This window comes from Canis lupus, chromosome 21 (assembly GCF_011100685.1).
Source record: "Canis lupus familiaris isolate Mischka breed German Shepherd chromosome 21, alternate assembly UU_Cfam_GSD_1.0, whole genome shotgun sequence".
Classification (NCBI taxonomy): domain Eukaryota; kingdom Metazoa; phylum Chordata; class Mammalia; order Carnivora; family Canidae; genus Canis; species Canis lupus.
Window position 1 is genome coordinate 38151919 of NC_049242.1, and position 6025 is coordinate 38157943.

Here is a 6025-nt window from a genome sequence, read left to right on the forward strand (position 1 = left end):
ATATTCAAAATATAATTAAGTGCTCTAAAATAATATTGATCCACTAATGAGAAAAAAGGAATTCTTTGCTGGGAGATAAAATTTTGCTGAATTGAGATTCAAAGTTTGTGTTTGAGCCTATCAACAAAGTTCATGTTTGAACCTATCATCAAAACATTATAAATGTTCATCTGTTAATGCTGTTCTGTAATGAGATTTACATATTTCATATTTGAACGTGCCTTTTCACAAAGATGGGTACTGTCAAATACTGATATCAACCCATGAGCATCTCATTTTAATTGAGTATATTAATTACTGGGATGGCATTTATTGAATTCTATTAAATTCTTCAATATTTGCCTTTTAGCATGTCATTACTTTGCAGACTAATCACTTACAATTGAAAGTTAGATGGAAGCTCTTTGATCGCATAGTTAAATAAATTCTGAAGTATGGAAATTTCCTTTGCACTTGCATTCAAGTCTGAAAAGGTGGTGTTGGAACTTTCGTGTGAGTTCACAGACATATCTGCTGGAAAGATGTGTGGGAATGGAGGCCTAATTTAACTTTTAACAGCACAAGTACATGAAGTAGTTTGATATTACAACTGACACTTGAACAACACAGGCTTGAACTGAACAGATCCACTTATAGGTAAGTTTTTTACAGTACGGTACTATGAATGTATTTTCTTGTGTGTGTGTGTATGCTTTTAAGAGTGCATGCATGCAAGCAAGGGGTGGGGTGGGGGGAGGCAGAGGGAGAAAAAGACAGAATATTAAGTAGGTTCCATACCCAGTGTGTGTGGGGGTTGATCTTACAACCCTGACATCATGACCTGAGCCAAAATTAAAAGTCGGACACTTAGCCAACTGAGCCGCCCAAGTGCCTCTCTTCTGATTTTTTTTAAAAAAGATTTTATTTATTTATTCATGAGAGACACAGAGAGGCAGAGACACAGGCTGAAGGAGAAGCAGGCTCCTTGCAAGGGGCCTGATGGGGAATCGATCCCAGGATCATGCCCTGGGCCAAAGGCAGACAATGGCTGAGCCATCCAGGCGTCACCCCTCTTTTGATTTTAATAACATTTTCTTTTCTCTGATTTAAGAATACGGAATAGATAGAACATACAAAATATACATTAATTGACTATTTATGTTATCAGTAAGGCTTCCAGTCAACAGTAGGCTATTAGTAGTTAAGTTTTTGGAAAGTCCAAAGTTATACCCAAATTTTCAACTGCACAGGAGTTGGTGTCCCTAACTCTTGTGTTGTTCAAGGGTCAACTATACTTTGCTTCAAAGTGTTAGGTTGTTGAAACAACTTCACTTCAGTATGTTTCCCATATAAGCACTGTTTTACCATATAATTTTAGGTTAAACTAAGAACGATTAAGTCTGCTGTAAAAGCTGGTGTCGAAAGCCATTCAGTACTTGGTAACAGTGATAAATAGTGGTTGTTCTTATTCAGAAAAATTTCAATTTTGGTCCTGACCTAAAAAATTTTCAATAAAATGTTATCACTGCTAAGTCATTGAACTGTGACTTGATAGAGCCAGTCGGATATTATTCAGCTTCTATTTGTGACAAAAATTCACAAAACTAACAATGGTTAAGTTCATGGGACTAAATGAAGTTCACTGTTGACAACACCAGTTTTGTAATGCATGATAAATTCAAGTATTTTGTGCAAAGTGCCTGCTGATGAATCACAATCTGTCTAGGCCTTTTTATGTTCCACATGTGTTTTTGCTATTGGTTGTAACATATCTTAGCTGATTCCATCTCAAGTTGTACTGAATTAGTGTTTTCCCATCTTTGAAAATATCCTGTGGATGTTTCATGAAGACTAGTAAAAGAAGCTAAATTTTCAATCAAATTTGGCATTGATATCTTGAATAAACAGCAACTGAACAGTATGGATAACATCTGTTTACTCATTAAAAGTCAAGGAAAATCACTCAAAATCATCTGCATTGTTTTTAAATGACTATCGACATTGCTCCAATGCCCTCAACTCCGAGCAACTGTTCTCACTGAAAGACTATTAATCTTAAACAAGTTTATTTTCTGGACCCATTTCTTTGGCTGCTTCAATTAAACACAATTAATTCACAAGTAATAAATGGCTTTCACTGTTTGGATAACAAATGAGCTACTTAGAAACTTACTTTGGTTGCAGCTTCATTTTCATTTTTCCTGAAGAAATTGTTAGAATGTTAGATTGTTAGAATTGTTAGATATCACTAAATAAAAGATATCTCATATTTTTGACCAATGCTTTCCTATGTGAGGAATATTGTGATCAGTGTGGTAGTGCCAAAGCATACTGAGAGTACATACTGCGCTTTTTTGGGCAGAGCTAGTGTTATTCTATAATAAACACAATGTTTTGCCCCTGTGCCTGAAGAGTGTGACATTCAAAATTCACTTTTCTTTCTCTTCTTGTTTTTGTTTGATCTGATGTGTATGCACTGGTTAAAAAAAAATTAAAGCTTAAGGTTTTTAAATAAATGCTATAACATGGAGATATGCATGGAGCTGGAAATGCTGTCATGTTCTAACCATATCACTGATTTGCAGTGTGTCAAGCAGATGCAAAGTGAAGAGAGAGTGCCACATATACTTTGTCACAACTACTCAACTCTGCAGACATCATTGCAAAAAAGCAGCTGTAGGCAACATATTTTTTAAAAAGAGTGTCTGGGATCCCTGGGTGGCGCAGCGGTTTGGCGCCTGCCTTTGGCCCAGGGCGCGATCCTGGAGACCCGGGATCGAATCCCACGTCGGGCTCCCGGTGCATGGAGCCTGCTTCTCTCTCTGCCTGTGTCTCTGCCTCTCTCTCTCTCTCTCTCTGTGACTATCATAAATAAATAAAAAAAAAAATTAAAAAGAGTGTCTGAAAAAAAAAAAGAGAGTCTCTGTGTTCTAGTGTAACTATGAACACTCAATTTGAAATTCAGAAAATTGTCGTGTCACAAAGTATTTTTTTTTCAATGTAAATATCATTCTTAGCTTGGACGCCATACCAAAACTGATAGTGAGCCAAATTTTGACTGTAGGGTCTAATTTACTGACCCTTCATCTAATGTATTGACCAAAAAAAAAAAAAAAAAAAAAATTTCTGGAGGTCTCTGGATGGCAATCATGATCCCTGGGTCCTGGATCAAGCCCTGAGTTGTATTCCCTGCTCAATGGAGAGTCTGCTTCTCCTTCTGCCCCTCCCCTATGCTCATGCTCTCTCTCAACTTAAATCTAAATATAAAAAAAAAGATCCAACTTATTAGTTCTATTTCTCTATTATCTAACTCATTAATTTTGGTCCGTCAGGAATTTATAATTCCTTTCTTATGCTTTCCTTTGGTTGATTTTCTACTTTTATTTTATTTATTTTTTAATTTTTAAAATTTATTTATGATAGTCACACACACAGAGAGAGAGAGGCAGAGACACAGGCAGAGGGAGAAGCAGGCTCCATGCACCGGGAGCCCAACGTGGGATTCGATCCCTGGTCTCCAGGATCGCGCCCTGGGCCAAAGGCAGGCGCCAAACCGCTGTACCACCCAGGGATCCCCGACCACCCAGGGATCCCCGATTTTCTAACTTTTATTTTTTTTATTTTTTTTTATCTTTTTTTTTTTTAATTTTTATTTATTTATGATAGTCACAGAGAGAGAGAGAGAGAGAGAGAGGCAGAGGCATAGGCAGAGGGAGAAGCAGGCTCCATGCACCGGGAGCCTGACGTGGGATTCGATCCTGGATCTCCAGGATCGCGCCCTGGGCCAAAGGCCCTCATTTTCAACATTTTTCACTGAAATAAGCACTTAGGGCTATGAGTTTTCTTCTGAGGACTACTTTAGCTGTATCCATAGATCCTGATGTTCAGAGTTTTTTGTTTGTTTTTTTTTTAAAGATTTTATTCATTCATGAGAAACAGAAAGAGGCAGAGACATAGGCAGAGGGAGAAGCAGAGTCCCTGCAAGGAGCCAGATGTGGGATTCAATCCAGCATCCCAGGTCACACCCTGGGCCAAAGGCAGATACCCAACCACTGAGCCACCCAGGCATCCCCTGATGTTCGGTGTTTTTATCATTTTCTAGAAATTCTTCAATTTTGGTTTGTCTTTCCCCTTTGCCCAAAGTTTATAATTTTTTTTTTTTTAAATTTCAAGATACTTGGGATGCCTGGGTGGCTCAGTGGTTTAGTGCCTGCCTTCTGCCTAGGGCGTGATCCTGGAGTCCTGGGATTGAGTCCCACATCAGGCTCCCTGCATGGAGCCTGCTTCTCCCTCTGCCTGTGTCCCTGCCTCTCACTCTCTCTCTCTGTGTCTCTCATGAATAAATAAATAGAATCTTTAAAAAAATATATTTTCCATTATGGATTTCTTACTAATTCCTGTTAATTTATATTTTTCCAAAAATGCAATATTTTATTTTTACCACAGTTATCACTGGTCTCCAAACTATAAAAAAAATCACTTTATAATTAACTGCAAAGCATGGTTTAATTATTAGGAGTAAAAAGAGTATGGGATGAAAGACATGCCTCTGCTATGAACTAGAGGAATCATTTCCTGTTTGAACCCCTATTTATTTGGCTATAAATGAGCACATTAAGTGAGAGTAAAGCTTTTACCTTTTAAAAGTTATAAATCTACATTAAAAAAAAAACGATTTTATTTAGTTATTCATGAGAGATATAGAGAGAGGCAGAGACATAGGCAGAGGGAGATGCAGGCTCCTCACAGGGATCCTGATGTGGGACTTGATCCCTAAACTGGGATCATGCGCTGAGCCAAAGGCAGACGCTCAACCTGGGCCACTCAGGTGTCTCATAAATCTACAATTTTTTTTCTACAATTTTTTAAAAAGATTTTATTTATTTATTCATGAGAGACACAGAGATAAAGAAAGGCAGAGACACTGGCAGAGGGAGAAGCAGGCTCCATGCAAGAAGCCTGATGTGGGACTTGATCCCGGGTACCCAGGATCAGGTCCTGGGCTGAAGGCAGCACCAAACCACTGAGCCACCCAGGCTGCCCCAATTTTTTTTTTTAAGATTTTATTTATTTATTCATGAGAGACACAGAGAGAGAGGCAGAGACACAGGCAGAGGGAGAAGTGAGCTCCATGCAGGGAGCCCAACATGGGACTCGATCTCAGGTCTCCAGGATCAGGCCCTGGGCTGAAGGTGGTGCTAAACCACTGAGCCACCCGGGCTGCCCTAAATCTACATTTTTAAATGATTTTTGTCACATTGGCATTAACTTCAGCAAGAAAAAAATATATAATATTTCTTTATTTTTTTTTATTTTTTTATAACATTTCTTTAGATACAAGGTAAAGAAAATAAATAGCATGTTCTTTTATTATCTGTAGATTTATGAAGGTCTTAATCATCCTTGAATAATGATAGTATTCAAGAGCAAAATGAGGCCTCCTTAATTTTGATTATAACCTGCTCCAGTTCACTAAATTTCTTTGCTAAGTCTACCAAGCTTCCAGAATCCCCAGTCTGTAGAGCTCCACCTAGGCATTTATATGAGATATGACAGCAAGTAGGAGGCCAGGGATGAGAGACATTCTGTGTCAAAGGAAAAGCAAAAATCAAAAAGTAACCTGAATTAACAGATCTGTCAAGAGTCAGGGAAGCAGGTGGAAGAGTTGCTTATCTTAGGAAGCAGTTAGAGGGCAGTGAGGCAGATATGGTAATTAATCTGCTAGTCCAGAGTTCCTCTTCTCTTCATAACTCTCCTTATTTATTTGTTTAGGTAACTATACTACCCCAATGTAGCACATGTTCTTTGGAGGAAACCAACTCCATCACTGACTCTAGTAGTCAGGCCTCAGTGAACCATAATCCCACTCAAAAGACATAGTTTTAAAAAATGGGCACATAACTTAGGACACAAAGAACAGTTTGGGGAGAATACCTGAAAAGCTCCCTAACTTCCCCAGAAACAACCCAAGCTCAGTCTCAACAAGGAGGCAAAGCATATGTACTTCCATGAGTCAGTCTTAAGATTAAAGCTGATACCATCTGGG